Source organism: Bubalus bubalis, chromosome 13 (genome assembly GCF_019923935.1).
Source record: "Bubalus bubalis isolate 160015118507 breed Murrah chromosome 13, NDDB_SH_1, whole genome shotgun sequence".
Lineage (NCBI taxonomy): Eukaryota > Metazoa > Chordata > Mammalia > Artiodactyla > Bovidae > Bubalus > Bubalus bubalis.
In genome coordinates, this window is record NC_059169.1 from 2553547 (window position 1) to 2571467 (window position 17921).

General features: G+C 50.9%; 2 long non-coding RNA genes across 5 annotated transcripts in view; one reads left to right on the forward strand and one right to left on the reverse strand.

The window, feature by feature from the left end:
* Positions 1 to 10777, forward strand: part of LOC123328944 — a 27818-nt gene extending 17041 nt beyond the window's left edge. The window contains exons 3-4 of the long non-coding RNA XR_006543965.2: positions 1770 to 1858; positions 10641 to 10777. This is a non-coding gene — a long non-coding RNA (uncharacterized LOC123328944). The remainder of the gene's footprint in view (positions 1 to 1769; positions 1859 to 10640) is intronic.
* On the reverse strand, positions 1854 to 12114 carry LOC102402830. Of its 4 annotated transcripts, none has more exons than XR_006543964.2 (6): positions 11977 to 12114; positions 10633 to 10743; positions 9587 to 9894; positions 5455 to 5879; positions 4369 to 4548; positions 1854 to 2996 (listed from the first exon to the last, which is right to left on the reverse strand). It is a non-coding gene; the product is annotated as an uncharacterized LOC102402830 (long non-coding RNA). The 4 variants fall into 4 exon arrangements; XR_006639881.1 differs by lacking the exon at positions 11977 to 12114 and having other exon boundaries at positions 1855 to 2510; positions 2621 to 2996; positions 10633 to 10747; XR_003102638.3 differs by lacking the exon at positions 9587 to 9894 and having other exon boundaries at positions 1855 to 2996.
* Positions 12115 to 17921: the final 5807 nt, after the last annotated feature.

Below are 17921 nucleotides of genomic sequence, written 5' to 3' on the forward strand. Positions count from 1 at the left end.
GTTCTCAGCTTCCTGCAGCGGCCGGTGGTTCGTCCCCGACACTTTCTCCGCTTCTGTTCTCTGTCCTGGGAACTTTCAGAATTTTCCTCTCATGTTTGATGTTCTCACATGTCATCAGGATGTGGATGTACTTCTTCTTCCTGTTGGGTCCTTGGTGGACTGTGAGCTGAGCAACTTCAGCCCTGAAAACGATGCTTCAATCATTTCTCTTACTCTTTCTTTCTTTCTAACATCTCTGTCTCTGAATCTCTACTAGACAGTCTGAGCCTGCTGGACAGATCTTGCAAGACTGTGAAGTTTTCAGTTGCTCATCTGCCTGTTTAGCTTTGCTCCTGGATCCGAGGAATTGCTTTGACTCCGTCTGTGGACAGTCTGGCCCACACGGTGGAGGAGGACTGTCCAGATAACCAGCTCCGTGTTTCCATCCATTTTTATTTTGTCGATCCTGTGACCCTGATTTTATTTCCAAGCGTCTCTTTCTTTTCTGTGGATGCTGCTTCCTTCTTCTCCTTCCCCTTCCCTCTCCTTCTTCTAATCGCGGCCAATTCTAATTTTATGGGTGCAATTTCCTCTCTAATCTTTCACAATCAAATTGGGTTTATTATTATTATTATTATTGTTATTTCTGTTTCCTCTCTGGTGAGCTGCTTTATTTGTTCGTCATTATCCTTATCTTCCGCGCTGGTCTTTCCCCTCCTGTCTCGGGGCTCTGGATTTGCTGCCTTTTTATGAATGGAGGCCTGGGCTGGTTCCCGTGGGCGGTGATTGTGGGTTTCCTCTGCAGCCTGCACATCTGTTTCCTGAGCAGGCCTCTTCCGTGAATGGATAAGTCCAGGCCCCGTAGAAGCGGGTGAGGCGCCAACAGTAGGGAAAACAAGAAGGCATCCTGGGGGCCCTCCCCGCCCCCGCCTGGGCCAAGTGCCAAACCAGCGCGTTGATAACAGAGCTCGGAGACTTCTGTGCCTCCTCTGTCCTTGGCCTCGCGTCTCAGCGATTTTTCACAGCAACCCCTAAGTCAAAAGCACGTCCTTCCCCCTCTCTGTATAAGGAATTAGGTCCGCACAACGTATTAGCTATTTATGTCCTAACAACTTAGCAATGGTTTAAAAAACTGAAACCAGAGTCACATTACTGTATTATAAAATAGGTAAGCAACAACGACCTACTGTATAGCACAAGGCTCCACGTTCAACAGCAGAAAAGAACCTGGAAAATAACGTGTATGTGTATGTATAACTGAATCACTTTGCTGTTCCCCTGAGACACTAGAAATTAGCTATGCTCTGTTTAAAAACAAAACCTCCCAAATGCATGTAAACTTAAAAGAGAAAGCAGTATCTCTCTGCTATACTAAAAGAACCCCACGCTTAGTGGGGGCTGGATGTACCCGTTGGAATGGAGATGCGTCTCAAACGCTGGGGTCAGATCGAGTACCCCATCCCACATTTTCCCGCCCAGCTGGGTTTTGTCGTTCGCTGGCTTTTGTTATATCAGTGCCACTGCTCAAAGGTGTGATGTTGCGGGAAGGAATGTTCTTTACTGCTTTTTCCAAGAAAAGCTTGAGTGGCTTCATCCTCACTGAAGTGTCTCCAGCTTCAGTTCTAGACGCGTTATTCTGTTGTTATGTGTTTGAAGGTAGTGTTCTCTTTCTTCCAAACTTGCTGAGCAAAATCTGATTTTTAAGAAATTTGTATATCAGGGAGGAAATTTGACGTGTTGGCTGTATATGTGTGTGTATATTTATATATATATTTGTTGTTGTTGTCCAGTTGCCGAGTCATTTCCCACTATTTGTGATCCCATGGACTATAGCATGCCGGGCTTCCCTGTTCTCCACTATCTCCTGGAGTTTGCTCAGGTTAGTGACCAATGAGTTGGTGATGCTATCTAACCATCTCATCCTTTGCCACCCTCTTCTCCTCTCGCCCTCAGTGTTTCCCAGCATCAGGGAGTATATCTATATATCTATAGATTCATTTACTGAGATTTATCTGGGAATAATGGAGTGAGCTGAAAATCTTAGGCTCTGTGGTGTGACATTTAACATTTCTGCAAAGAATAATTTCAGTTGTATAATAGATTAGTTGTCAGGTTTGAAACACTCGTGAGATTTATTTTTAAAGCTGTGTGGTAGTTGCTGAGCGATTGGAAGGCCTGGATAAGTTCCCCCAGTTTGTAGGAAACTCCGTCTGTTTCAGAGCGTCTCCATGCCCTGGGGGGGCGGGGGTAGCAAGTAGCACATATTTGGGGAAAGAAAATGGAAAAGTCAAGGCTGGGGCAAAATACAGTTTCTGTCATAGTTACCTGAGGAATCTATAGGAGTGAAATTTGGGGAGTTTATGGCCAGTTCAAAAGTGAAGTTTATGGTCTACTGCTTGGGGAGAGAAAGGCGAATGAAGTTTCCAGGTAGGCTGGTGATTGTTCATTCAAAAAGAGGTAGAAAAATGGAATTGAGTCAGTCATGCTGGTTCTGACTTACACCTGGCTTGGAACAGAGTGGGGTTTTTCACCTGTAAGTGGACGTAAAGAAAATTGATGATGAGATGTATTGACTAAAATATACACACACATATATTTTTAAAGGAAGACTTATTGAAAAATCCAATTATTTCATTCCAACCTCTATGAATTTTGGTTGCCTGTGATGGACTTCCCATGAATTAGCCATGGTACCTCAAACAAGCCAACTTGCATTCCTAGGGCTCGGAGTCTTTAGCTGTGAAATGAGGCTGTGGACTGGGGAACACGCAGATGGCTCCCTGGCTCTGTGAGTGGCTGGGTTGCTCATCCATCCGTCATTTGAGAATAACTGAGGCTCTCAGCACGAGGGGCAGCCCTCTTGGATCCTCTCTTCTTTCCTCCTGAGATGCCATTTTCTCCTGGTTCTTTTCCTGCCTTCATTGGTCATATAGTCGCAGCTTTCTTCCTCTCTCTGTTCTTTTTAGATACTGTGATCCCTTTTGTTGCATTCCCAAACTGCTTTTTTCCTCCCGAACCTGTACGCAATTCATTAAAAGCAACTTTACCCATAAGTACGAATTCACCTATCAAATTAATACTCTTAGCCCAGGCCTCTTTCCAGAGCATCAGGCACGTATTATTCAATTCCCTATAGACATCTTGCTTCAATGTCCATAAATGTCTTTAACTCAGAATGTCCAGAGCTGAAATCATTATTTTCTGCCCTTAATTGATCTCTCACAATAGAATACTAATTGATTTTTTGCTTTCAATGTAACCCTCTCCAATCCGTCTTCCATCCTGTCACCAGAATGACCCTGATAAAACCCAAATCTAATCATGCTTCTCTCATGATTAAAAATCTTTCGTTTCCCCATTGCATTCAAAGTTCATTTAAAATCTCTTTGCAGCTCTCCACAACCCCGTGCTCACCTGCATCTCAAGCTTTTGTTCTCTACCAGATAGACCTTTCAAGCTCACAGCGATGGTGATATTTTTCTTGAGGTTTGCAGTTCTATCGGTTTTGATATGCGTGGATTTCCATGACCATCACTATGGTCAGGACACAAAATGGTCCGGTCAACTCCCCAAACCTCCCTCGGGCGATCCCTCACACACTCCCCACCCCTCAATCCTGGAAACCACTAAACTGTTCTTCATTGTTATTTGTTACTGTTCAGTTGCTAAGTCGTGTCTGACTCTTTGAGACCCAGTGGACTGCAGCACCCCAGGCTCCCCTGTCCTTCACCACCTCCTGGAATTTGCTCAGATTCACTGTCCATTGCATCAGTGATGCTGTCTAACCATCTGATCCTCTGCCGCCCGCTTCTCCTTTTGTCTTTAACCTTGTCTAGCATCTCTTTTCCAGTGAGTCAGCTCTTCACATCAAGTGGCTGAAGTATTGGAGCTTTGGCTCCAGCATCAGTCCTTCCAGTGAACATTCAGGGTTGATTTTCTTTAGGACTGCCTTGTTCGATCTCTTCTCAGTTCAGGGGACTCTCAAGAGTCTTCTGCAGCACCACGATTCAAAAGCATCCATTTTTTAGGACTCAGCCTTCTTTATGGACTAACTCTTATGTCTCTCACATTAGAGCTTCCCAGGTGGCTCAAGTGGTAAAGAATTGGCCTACTAATGCAGGAGATGCTGGAGAAGTTGGGGATGTGGGTTCAATCCCTGGGTCGGGAAGATCCCCTGGACAAGGAAATGGCCACCCACTCCAGTATGCTTGCCTGGGAAATCCCTTGGACAGAGGAGCCCACCGGGCTCCAGTCCATGGGGCAGCAAAAAGTCAGAAATGTCTGAACATACACAAACTTTGCACACACCTGGTTGAGAAAATGAATAGAATTATCCCATTTTAAAAAGTTTCCCCAGTTACTTAAATTGTTGGCACATTTATGGCTTACCTGCCAGAAAGCACTTAAACTGATGAAGAAAAGAGGAACAAGCACAAACTCCGAGCGGGATCCCTTGGATACAACTAACGGATGTTGCTTGACATCTGGGTTTTCCTAGAGAGCTGTCTTTGTAGTTGTGGATTTGGGTTGCATGCCTCCCATTCTTTTAAGCACTAAGAACGAAAAATCCTAGTTTGGAAAACAAGAGTTGAATATCAATACTTTCTTAGGCTTTGCAACTTTCTGGCGTTTCACTCCCTAAATATGTTTAAGGACCCCTGTTTAAATCCAGCCACTTTACTGGATACTCAAAAACACCAGTGAAGGCGTTTTGCCAGGACAATTTATGCCCAGAAATGTGTTACTGAAAATAAGGAGGGGTCCATTTTACTTGATATTGCTCATCTTTCTTTGTTTTTCTGGGTGATAAACAGGAGCTCTTTCCCCAAATTTCCCCATGTAACCGTTCAACGCTTCAGTTGATGTTGGCCGTTCTGTTACAGTTTAAAATGTCAACCACAGCGTTAACCTTTTACTGCAAAAGTCCAGACTTGCCCCAGAGCCTTTGGGCCAACGTCTTTTCTATTTGGTCTCAAAGGGCTCCATTTACTCCAAGAGGTCTGTCATGAGCCGGTTGCCATCAATCAGTAAAGGGTAGCTTTTGGGGGCAGAGACAGATGAACGCAGGGAGGAGCACAGGGACCCTGTCCCACAGGAGCCGGGCCTGCATCCACCCCCGTCCCCCCTTTGGCCCGCCTGGCCTCCGTCCTGAGAGGGTCCTGCCCTGTTTTGCCAGCCCTGGGCAGTCTGGAGGCACCGATGTCCCCACTCAGCCCAGTTTCTTGACCCTTCCCTTCGTTTTAGCCTGTTGACACAGCTCCGGGTCCAGATCTTAATCTTCTCTGTTTTCAGGCCATTGCCTAACGTTTCCCCTTTGGCCCGTCCACGCAGACCTGGCCGGAGGGGCCGCTCGCTGAAGCCCCACCTCGGCCTCTGTGGGCTCAGCTCCTCAGCTGCAGTAAACATCACCTTTTCCCCAGTCGACCTGCCGGTGCACAGAGAACACACCCACCCCTTCCTGCTCAAGTTACTCACTTGGACTTGACCGGGAGCCAAGCTGCTTTCACACAGGAGCCAATCGTGCGTCTCTAACTCTGTTTACCAAGGCGGGGTGGGGACCGAGGCTGCAGGAGGTGATACCAGAGGCTTTTTATCCTCAGGGCCACGGCAACCGCACAACATTTATTTCCATTAAGTGAAGTTTAATGTGAGGAAAGGTCGTTTCTCACGTGCCCCATTTTCAAACCTTGGCTGGTTCTCCATCCGACCACAGGTGGTCCCTCCCCGGCACGCTGGTCACTGAGATTTGCCCAGTCCTGTGCCCGCTGCCGGGGACCCGTGCACCCTGAGGGCCCAGCCCCGGGGCCAGTTACAGCTGTGTCCCGATCAGACTCTCTCTCCTGGCCATCCTGGCTCTTGGTGATGGGAGTAAAGACCGGAGCTGGCAGGTTCCTTAGGCCCTGAAACACATTAGGGAAGATTTCTGATGTGCAATAAACAAATGGGAACTGAAAACTGGCAGGTTGGTTGGGCTTCAGTGTTCTGGGAACAGGGTCAATTAATGCCACACTTTCACTGGACTTTAAATAGCTTAATGACTCTTCTTTGGTTTACGAAGCAAAACTTTCAGACTGCGTCATTCTCTCTGATGATCACCCCTCGTCCACCCCTACACCCCAGTCCTGAACCACTTTCTGGAGCCGCCAGCCCTGAGATGTGTAGATTGCATCCAGGACTCACCTGCCCAGGAGACCGGCCTCTTCTCTGCTGCAAGTTCCTCTCTCCACCTCTCTGTGTACCCGCCCCCCGCCCCACGTGCCCCTCCCTGGCCATGCAGGACTCTTCCCAGGAAAAGCACACACCTATATGATATCTAGACAGCTGGGCATCTGTGCTGCTGGGCTGGGGGAGGGGTCCTCTTCCCACCTTTGTAGAGCTGCCTTTCCCATGCTCTTCAAGAGTCATTTTAAACTTGAATGGTTTTCCCTGCAACTCCCCAATCCCTACCCCTAGCAACTGAGCAGGTGCCCTTGACTTAGACTTGCAACGAAAACAGAGACCAGCAGGACACATCCTCGCCTTGCAGACCCCTCCCCCACAACCACACTAGCTATCTCTTTGAAACTCAGGGAAGGTTGTTATGGACTGGATGTTTCCCTGTCTCCAAATTCGAATGTTGAAACCCTACCCCCTGTACCTCCAGCGTGCTGGTGTTAGGAGCTGGGCCTTTGTGGGGTGATTAGAGCTAGATGAGGACAAGGATGGAGTCCCCATGCTGGGACTGGGGTCTTTGTAAGGAGAGGAGGAGACCCCAGAGCTATGTCTCCCCTGCAGGAGGACCCTGGGCGGAGGTGGACCATACGGGCACCCTGCTGGTGTGCTTCCAGCCAACAGGACCCTGAGGTTCAAATTCCTGTCCTGGCTATGCGATTCTGTTACAGCCGCCGCGCTGACTGAGACATCCTGTAACTTCAGGGCAGCATGCACCACTGTCTTTTTCTGCACCAACCCATTATTTGGTGAAGTTCTCCTCTTCCCCTTTTCTTTCCTTTTTCCTCTTTTTTTTTTTTTGTCCAAGCTGTGCAGCATGCAGGATCGTAGCTCCAAGACCAGAGATCGAACCTGTGCCCCTTGCATTGGGAAGTGAAAGTGAAAACGGTAGTCACTCAGTTGTGTCCAACTCTCTGTGACCCCGTGGACTGCAGCCCCCCAGGCTCCTCTCTGTGACCCCGTGGACTGCAGCCCCCCAGGCTCCTCTCTGTGACCCCGTGGACTGCAGCCCCCCAGGCTCCTCTCTGTGACCCCGTGGACTGCAGCCCCCCAGGCTCCTCTGTCCATGGGATTCTCCAGGCAGGAATACTGGAGTGGGTTGCCATTCCCTTCTCCAGGGATCTTCTTGACCCAGGGACCAACCCGGGGTCTCCTGTACTGCAGGCAGAGTCTTTACTGTCTGAGCCCCAAGGGACGCTCCTCTTTCCTTTTCCTGCTCTTCCCCACACTCTGTGCGTGTATTTCTCCATACTCAGCACTGCATTGCCATCGTCACCCCGAAGTTTACCATTTCACACTCACTCAACAAACTTAGCGGCCATGCTGCTTGTGTCAAACACTAGATTGGCTCTCGGAAGGTAGAGAAGGAAGTGACAGCCACACTGTACCCATCGCCATCGGGGTCGTGTTGCTGATGTTCACTGATTGGCATCGACAGCCCAGGACTTGGGCCTTCAGCGCCGTGCGCCCGGTGAGAGCTGGGTCTGCACCGGGGCTGAAAGGCCAGCTACGGGAGAGAACGAGCGCGGTGCCCCATGGCACAGCTGCGTGTGCACGGGGACTGAGGGAGGGCTTCTGTGTGTGCCGAGCCAGAAGCTTCTCCTGCCTTTGCCTGCTGGGGAAGCAGTTCCTTGAGCTGAGTCTTCAAGCACGAGAAGGAAGGGGTCGGGGGTCGGGGGGTGGGGAGAGAGAGGGCATATCCTAGGCAGAGAGACAAGAAGGCTTGGGGATGAGGGGCTGGGGACAAGCTCGGTGTGTGCAGGGAGGTTGCAGCCAGAGAGAATTTCACAGGACAAGTGGTCCAGGTGCCGCCGGGGGGAGGGGAGGTAGCCAAGGTGAGCCCCAGCTTGAACCTAGGACTGTGGGGAGACGTCCAGGGGGTCTTCTGACTGTAGGACGGTGGGGAGACATCCAGGGGGTCTTCTGACTGGCCTCTATAGGGACCCTGTCGGTCACAGTGCAGCGCTGATTGGAACGGGGCCGGATCAGAGGAGGCAAACCTTTTTCAGCAACTAGGTGAGGGCCAGGGGGCCCTGAGCGATGGTGGGGTTGGTGAGAAGACCGCAGTTCTCCCGGCCTGGAGGGTGGGGTGTGGGAAGACAGATATCAGCTGTGTCCCCCTGGGTTTCAGAACAGGTCGACTTTGCCGACAATTTGATTCTATATCAGTTATCAATCTGTGCTGGTTGTTCAGTTGCTAAGTTGTGTCCGACTCTTTGTGACGCCACAGACTTCCCTGTCCCTCACTATCTCCTGGAGTTTGCCCAAGCTCATCTCCATTGAGTTAGTGATGCCATCCAGCCATCTCATCCTCTGCCGCCCCCTTCTTTGGCCTTCAGTCTTTCCCAGCATCAGGGTCTTTTCCAATGGGTCGGCTCTTCCCAGCCGGCAGCTGAGCTGGAGAAGGACAGACTACCGGTTTTCCTAGGTGATGAGGAGCTCTGGGGAGGGCAGAGATCGGGGAGGGGCAGGGGAAGGAGGACCCCCTGCCCCACTGGGCCTGCTGGGTTCTGGATCGCCGAACTGGGCTGGCTGGGCGGCGGGCAGGGTCTCAACCTGCTTCCATCATCCTGCTGCTCGGCTGGCGCGGCTCCCGGATGCCAGCCGTGGGGGGCACACCATCCTGCTTCTCCCTCCGGGCTGTGTTTTTCTCCGGTCTGTGTTTTCCGGCAAGTGGCCGAGTCAGGCGCTGTCTGAAACACACGGTTTCAGTCTTAAAGTTCCTTTGGGGGAAAAAAGTTAACTTCTTGGAAGAAAAAAAGAGCACCTTGGCACTAGCTGGTTTTCCGAGCTTCCTAGGCAGTACATGTGTGGGGGTCAGGCAAGCAGAGGAGAGGGCAGGTGTAGAGACACAAGGGGAAGGCGTGGTCCTCCATCCCGGGGCCCATCCTCTGGACCCACCCCCCGGGGGGACTCTGAGGAGCAGTCAGAGTCTCCAGGACACAGACTGCGTGGAGGCCCGGGGGTGTCAGTGGGCACCAGACGGGCAGAGCTGGAGACACATTTGATGACCATCCTCCCTGGAGATGGTGGCCTGCGTCCCGCTCTCCCCATCCTGGCTCCAGACCTGGGGGCACGCATCCCCACTGTGAAGGCTCTTTCACTGTCAACCCACGTTTTCCAGTTTTCTCTGGGACATCCTAGCCCTTCACTGCTCTAAGTCTTGGCTCCTGGACGCTGTCTTATCCGTGTCCCTGATGACATTTCCACCTTCTCTTTGCACCTCCTCTGATTCAAACAGAGCTCCTCCCAGAGACCCCCCCAGGGACAGCTTCATGCCTCTGCTCAGGTGTCCCCCTGGAGAACGTCCCGTCTCCGTGCGCCCAGGTCCCTTTCCAGCATCAAGGCCATCCCACGGGAAACTCCCCAGATTTCAGAGCTCTCTGATGTGACTCACATAGCTTGTGCGTCTGTCTCTGGAGGTTTCCTAGCCATCATTTGCGGTTGTGTGTTTTGCCCCTCCTGGACTGTGAACTTCCAAGGATGCGGCCATGTTTTGGTCCTAATTCAAGGTCCTTCCGTGTTCATCACCAAATTCTGCCCATGGGGGATGGCCAGTGCTGCGCCCGCAGGGATGGAAGGCTGACCCTTCTGCTCCCATCTCGGCTCAAAGGCTCATGTCAAGCTCTTCATAGTGGTGCCCGCGTCAAGGACAAGCCACACACAAAGCTTCCTTTATTTTTCTCTTCAGTCTCTACCCAAAACCTTTGAAATAAAAATGAAACCACTGAATACTGAAAATTCATTCATTCAGTAAGAAAATATTTCCTGTGTACAGACTATGTTGCAGGAATATCAATGGATGTCTCTCTCGCCTATCCCAACCTACCCCCAGAAAATCCCTGCCTTCATAAAGCTGCTCTTCTAGACAGACGGCAGATAATAACTGTAGACACCATGAATGTTAGGATGTGATAAATGCTGTAGGAACAAGACAAAAATAGAGCCATGTGAAGGGTAGAGGGCTATAATATTAGACAGGATAACCAGGGTGAGCCTTACTGAGGCAATCTGACAGTCCAGAGAGAGAGAGAGAATGAGAGAGCTTAGCCAAGCAGGCATCTAACGTAACAGTTGTTCAAGGATAACGGGAAAGAATTCTATCTGGAACATAATTGATAAATATGGCTTGTGTGGGTTTTGGGCATAATTTAGCTATTTTTTTTTTTTCTTTATCCCTGCATTAGAACTCTTCAAGAGATAACAGAGAAATTAATTGAATATTGTAGTAGAGTTTTTATTACAAATAGAAGACTTATAAATCCTACAGTAAAGGGCTTTGAATCCATCTGAATTTTCAAGGGAGGATTTGAGAATCTCATATTTATCTAACACGCGTCTCTGGGTGGAGTCTCCCTTGTTTTCGTCTTCCTCATCTGCTGTCCCGTGCATCTGGATGTTGCTTTGCTCTTCTCATGTCACTGATTTTTCTCTCTGACTTACCTTCCTAGCTGCTGCTCGTCTTCGTGGCGCCTAACTGAAGTGTCAGCGAGCGGCATTTGCGTTTCTCACGTTGCTGCGGCAGCTCTGTGCTTCCAAGATGAAAAGTTGATCCTCGAAACAATTAAATTAAAAATTATGTAAAACCATGATCCAAGATCACCACTTTTCATACAAGTTTTTAATTCAGATATTGAAGGTTCACATACAGCTGTGAGAAATAATATAGAGAGAGCCACATGTCCTTTGCACAGTTGCCTTTAATGGTGGTATTTTGCAAAACTACAGTAAAATATCCTAGCTGAGGCTGGCATCCACGCAGCCCCCAACCAGATTCAGATTTCTGTAATTCTACTTGTACTGTCTGTACAGGATTCAAAAGCACTCTTTTATAAGTATTGGTGGATATTCACAACCAATAGACCATACACCTTATTCAAACATTACTGAATTACGGTAGCTTTTGGTTGTATGTTTTCTCAAAGATTTTTTTTGTCAAACAGAAAGATTCCCCTTCTCCACCCAGATCTCACACATGTTCACATTTACACACACACACACAGGCAAGTCACATACCATACACATCATATACCCACTCAGATGCACTCACACACACACACTCGTACACCACTTGTACCATATGCGTCATACACCTCCTCATATGCACACATACTTACTCATATACACGCATGCAACACACACACCCCCATGCATACTATACGCTTTATGCACCCGCTCAGATGCACTCACACACACTCATACACCACACATACCATATGTGTCATACACCTGCTCATACGCACTCATACACACTCACAGACACACACACAACACACACACCCCCATGCATACTATATGCTTTATGCACCCACTCAGATGAACACACACACACTCATACACCACACATACCGTATGCGTCATACACCTGCTCAGATACACTCATATGCTCATACACACACACTATACACCACACACACCATCTGTAGATCCGGGTGGGGCCTGATCACCAGCATGTCTAGGAATAATGGCGTTTCTGCTAGGTGCCCCCGCTGGTCTGGGGCCCACCCCTGGGAAGCACCGGAGTGTGGGAACCAGGGATGCGGTGCAATTGCGCAGCTCTCCCCGGCGCGGCCTTGAGTAACTGACTTGCTCTCATTGAGGGTCGGAGGCCCCAGCTCGGCCAGTCTCACAGCCTTCCCTCAGCCCCGTTGTCTTTGCGCCCCCCACGCGGCTCTCCCCTTCTGGAAAGCCCCTCAATCCCAGACCCCTGTTGCCCCTTGCTTCCTCTCTCTTCTCCTCGGCCCCCGAGGGGTGGCTGCCCTCACGAGGTCCTCATGTGCTCCTCACCTCGCGACTAGCTCTCTCCCAGTGCTCTCACCCCCATTGCTAAGGCTTCAGTCCTCGCTTCTAGGCAAGTGATGCCCAATCTCTGTCCAGTCCCTTGGACGGCCGCATGCCATTCCTAACATGTCCTCAACATTTCCCCTCCACATCTGTCCTTGGTGTCTAAGCGATTAAGAAACAAGAGTTTCTTACTTAACATTTACTGATGTGGAAACTGGGGATGTGAGCTGGGGGCCCTGTCTCCACCAGGCCGTGAGCGTGTGCACAGCACAACAGGGAGTCCGCCAGCATACCTAGATTGAGAAATCAGCCTGCCTGCAAATCCAGCCCCAGCGGGCCGGCCGCGCGCTCCTGTAGACAACAGAGTGCAGATCCCCTGCCGCGAGTCAACTGCAAGCACAGTTCACTGAGTTGAGGATTTGTTATGAAATAGATCAACACGTGTGGTTTCCAGGCCAAAGTTACTCAAACAATGAAGGTCCTGGCCAAGTTGGAGGTTCTTTCTCGATGCTTCTTCGTGCTGCAGGTTCATTCACACTCAAACTCAAAGGCACACATGCCTTAGCCAGGAAACTGCGTAAGACCAGGTCCCCTAGAAAGTTTGATTGTAACGTTAGGTCCTCATCCAAATCCTAGCGACCTTTGCCTCCCGAGCTGATTGCAGGAAAGTAGGGCAGCGTCAAGGCCTTGCTGGAAGGCGTGATGAGGGATAAGAGCCATCATTTCTGCTTCATCGGCCATTGCCCCTCCTTTGGTTTATTTTATTTCTTTTGAGATATGATTCAGGTATCATAATATCCACCCTTTCAAAGTGTACAAGTCAACTGTGTTTGGTAGATCCACAGACTTGTGCAACCGTCACCACGGCCTCATTCGAGAACATTTACATCAGCCCTGAAGGAAGCCTTATCCATCTGTGGTCACTTCCTGTTCCTCGCCACCCCCAGCTCCTGGCAAACACCCATCTGCTTTCTGTCTCTGTTAACTTGGGCCTGCTGGTTATTTCAAATAAATGGAATCACACGCTGTGCGGCCTTTGGCGTCTGGCTTCTTTCATTTAGATAAAGTTTCAAGGTTTATCCGTGTGTATCAGTACTTCACTCTTGATGGTTGGGTAACATTCCATTGTACAATCAACCACATGTTGTTTCTCTGGTTTTATCATAAGGAGATTATTCTTTAAATGATAGCGCAATGTTTTCAAGGGTGTTCCTCCTGACACGGTCATGCCTGGATTGTCCCCTCACCCCTCCTGCAAAGCTCCTGTTGCTTATTTGGTGATCTCTCAAGTGGCGTTCTTTGCCGTGTTCTTGTCCTGCCTGGATGCTGCCTGTCCTGTAGACTCGGGTGTGGCCACAGCCACAGGCGGCTGCTGGTCTACCGTCACTGTCTCCAGGCTTTCCCTGAGATGGGCTCTCTGCAGTGGGGAAACGGGGGTCTTCTGAACCCACCAGCGAGGAGAGCACATTCCAGCTCCAGGACATGGGCAGCACATTTTCTGCACTGAAAGGAGAGCCAGCCCTGCTCTGTGTGTGTGTGGTAGGGATGGAGCAGGGTGGGGTGGGGTAAGTAGGCAGAAAGAATCAGTCTTTAGTTTTCCAAACACCTTTCAAGTCATGGAGCAGAGTCTATAAAAGTACACGGTGGTCCTCAAGACTCTGTTTCCTCCCCTCCATCCCAGGCTTCACCGGTTCAGAGTCAAGTGATGATCTGAGGCTCGGTGCCTGGTGGCATCACAGCCTGAATAACCCTTGTAGGGTCGCGGGCTCTCCCCGTGACATGACCGGCCACTCGGCCGGGCAGAGTCGATGGAGGGCTCGGTGGGGCTGGGAGAAGGGTGAGAGTCCAGCCAAAGCCACTGTGTCTGCTCAGCTTGGCTTGCAGGGTCCCCACCAGTTGGAGGAAGCTTCACGGTCTGAAGAGAGAACCCTCCACGGATTTACTGAGGAGCAAACACCCCCTTCCTCGACCCTGCACCCCAGCGATGCTAGGCTCCTCTCAGGCATGCCCCGGGAGCTGGCGAGGGGGCAGGGGGTCCTCCCCCAGCCTTGTGTGCCCTCTGCTGTCCACTGTCTACCTAGCTCAGCCCACCCTGGAGCACACGTTCTGAGAGCATTTGCTGAAGCAATCGTGAAGCTTGCCACAAAGATTTCTCTGACTTTGAGAGGAATATCCCCCTGTCTCAGAAGTCTGCTGTTTTGGTTTTGTGTTCTATAAGAATAAAATTAGTAACTGAACTTGTCTCTGAAGCTGGTGGAACAAAGAGATCCAAGAGCTCCAGTGTGGGATGGTCTTTCTTCAATTGTCTGGACTGAGCAGAGAGCAGACTTGGGCCCATGACTATCACGAGAAGGGAATGGCAACCCTCTACAGTGTTCCTGCCTGGAGAATCCCATGGACAGAGGAGCCGAGCAAGCTACAGTCCATGGGGTGGCAAAGAGTTGGACATGACTGAGCAACTAACACTTATCCTGAGGTCTAAATATTTATTGACTCAAGGTTTACAAGATTCTCTAAAACCAACCTCAGAGCAACATGGGAGGGGATGTGCTTTTGGGGGGACTCAGCCTGCTGAGTCACTGAGGGCCCTGCCTTCCAGGGTCTGGCCCCAGGTGGCTTCGGGAAGGCTCTCGCTGGTAGAGTTTAGAATGTGAACATCCCCCTCCATTTCTGGATTTCCTTTGTGACATTGGCTCAGGAAAAGTCACAAGAGGTCGGGTCGGCTTGACCCCAGCCAACACCAGACACATACGGTGGAGCTTGCACTCACCCCAGACCCTTGTCTCCTCGGGGGAGGGACGTAGGGTCAGGTGTCCAGCCAAGTTGCTGTCATCCAAACCTCTGACACACTGTGGGATGGGGGAACAGGGCAGCCCGCCCCCGAGAAGGGCCGAGCTGGTGGCCGTGGGGCTGCAGCTGGCTCAGCTGCTCTGTGGCCCTTCATCTGGACTGTGGATACCATGGAGCAGATTTAGAACATCTGCAGAAGACTCTACCATAGGAGACATTTTCTCAAGCATTTTCATAAAAGCAGCACGTCCTGGACAAGTGGACACAGTTCAGCTGAGCCCTGGTGCTCCTGGAACCATTAGGAGGAGTGACCCAGGGCCCGGTCTGAACCTCTGAACTGGACACACCTTAAGACCCCTCTCTTTATCTGCAGGGCATCAAGGGCTGGGGGGGGGGAATGTGACAGCCCCCAAGGCTCAGGACACAAGCAGGGCCCACCCCGGGGGACAGCAGGCAGCAACCCGCAGCCAACAGAGACGGTGCCTTCCGTCAGTGTGAACTGGGTACTTTGTGCATGAAGACGGGTTGGTCACGGGGACTTTTTGCCACATAAAGTGCCGCGTGTTTGTGCTTGCGTGTGCACTCAGTCACGTCTGACTCTTTGCAACCCCATGGACTGTAGCTCGCCAGGCTCCTTTGTCCATGGAATTCTCCAGGCAGGAATACTGGGGCAGGTTGCCATTCCCTTCCCCAGGGGATCTTCCCAACCCAGGGATGGAACTCGGGTCTCCTGCATTGCAGGCTCATTCTTTGCCATCTGAGCCACCAGCGAAGCCCAAAGTGCTGTGGCTCAGTAAGCAATGGGAAAGTCTGCAGGGCTGCTTTCTGCCGGGAAGGGGTGGAGAGGACCACCCCCTTCTTTCTTCTCCGTCACCTCCCTGTGCCCACCCTGCAGCAATGCAGAGAGCTCGGGGTGGGGAGGGGGCTTCAAGCTCAGCGGAGGTGGGGAGAGTCAGAGCCTCAGCGTGGTGGAGGAGGAGGAGGGCTCGCCCACGACTCAGGGCAGATTTCCGGGATAATTAAAATTTGAATTACAACCTTTCATACAAAACCTCTAGCAAACCGGCTCACATACTCCCTCTCACACCAGCGGGGCCTAATTTCACCTGACAGCTTTAAGCCCTTTGGACAAATATCCAAAGGGAAAAGGGAAGATTACGTTTCCAACTCGAGGAAGGCCCCGGTGGCCAACGACCGCAGCTGCCATGCGGAGTGAAGCCCACCTTGGTGGCAACCTGTGGCCCTGTGTCTTCAAGGAAGCATTCACTTAAAAAACGAGTGACTGTCTACAGGGAATATCTTTAGGGACATTTCTCACAGGATCACATCTCTGGTTGGAAACAATTATATTTTTGACTTGATTTTTTTTTTAACTGTTAGAAGCTGCTTTCTGATCTCCAAATACAAAATTCTAGATTCAAAACAAATACCTCGCCAGTCAACACCAACTAAGCCTTCTTCCTCCGCCCCACCAGAAAAAAACAAAACAAAACAAAAAACGGAAGCAACTCCCCCCGCCCCCCTCGCAGGGCCACGGATTGTAGGAGCTTTTAATCGGGTTTCAGAAACTCCAGTCCAAATAGGAATTCCTGACGTATTCCAGGCAGCTCTGATCTCCGGGCACTTAGCAACCGCGGGCACAGGCTTTTGAATTTGCTTAAAACTATTAAGAAGTAATTAAGTAGTTAAAGGGTCTTTTTCAGCCTGGCTGAGTTTGGGAAGGGGGTTCAAAGAAAGAAAACAGCACCCTTGCTGGCCCAGCCTTCTTTTGAGCTGACCTTGCATGCTAACAGATTCATCCTGTATTTTTCTGCTACTGCCAATTTATGGCCTACAGGAAACTAATCTTGTACAATAACTACCTTCCTGTACTTAGTTCCTAAATAGAGCCAAATGGATCTGGTGGCGGAAACACTCATCCGCGGCCCCCGGGAAGCCAGGCCGAGGCTGCAGGAGCTCGGAGGCTGAGGCGGGTGCTGGGCCCCCACCGCCGACCCCGCCGCGTCCGGATGCCCTCGCCTCTTGGCTGCCGTGTGCCCTTGTGAACGGAAAATTGAAAGCCATCTTCCGTGCCAGGCCTCCCGCGAGGGCCTCAGCTTCCATCAAGGGAGGGAGAGATGAGCCTTGGGAGACACGGTCGCGTGAATTTAGGGAGTGACGTGCACACAGCCTGGCACCCCGGCGCCGAAGACCTCAGATGCTCTGGTGTGAAAGAAGAATCCCCAGGGAGTGAATCTGGTGCTGAGCTGGTGACAGAGCTGTGTTCTCCTTTGAAAGTCAAAGTCTTGTATTATAAGGGGAAAGGAGGAAGAGACAGAGGCTGACTTTAGACCTGGTGACATTTATTCCAGAGTCCACGGCCAGGTTGAGACAACAAGGGTGGACCCAAGGCAACGTGATCCCAAGTTAGACAGCCTGTGGGGACCCTTCTCAGAGCCTCAGATGGCTGAGCTGGGAAAACTGTAGAGCTCTTGACTTTCCACAGGGGCCCTGGTCCTCGGGTTTTTCTGCTTCCCCACTTCTATCCCATGAATTAAATGACTTTACGTCCACTTTGCTCAGTGGCTCACTCAGTGCTGTGTAGACAGGGACCAAACCCAGATCTCCTGCATTGCAAGCAGATTCTTTACCATCTGAGCCACCAGGGAAGGCCCAGACAGAGTCCACTTCCTGTTAACTTAGGGTCTTGTTCTAAGTTGCAGGGAAGCCGCTAGCGCAGAGGGAAGTGGAGCCTTCTATCAGGGCTGGAAAACATGGCAAATCACCGCTGGGTCGGCACTTTAAATCCAGGGAGGAGGGGCCCCATGGAGGCACACAGGTGGGAAGCTCTGGAGTCTGTCTGTCCCAGGGGACTGACCGGTGAGGCCCAGGGCTTTCGATGCCCGTGCGGGATCCCAGGGCTCTGTGTTCAGCCTGAGCATTGTCACAGGGGAACCAGGGCAAGAGTGTCCCACATGGAGCCCCCACCCCGGGCCCCTTGTCCTGGGTGTGCTGGGCACCAGGTTCTCAAACCATTTACCTCCAACTGGGCCTTGAACCCGTGTGCCAGGACTGGAACGCAGCCAAAATCCGGTCTTCCAACTGAGATCACAGACCTGGTTTCAGGACCTAATGAAGCTCAGGCTCTTGATGTCTCATTGCAGAAAGAATTCAGTGAG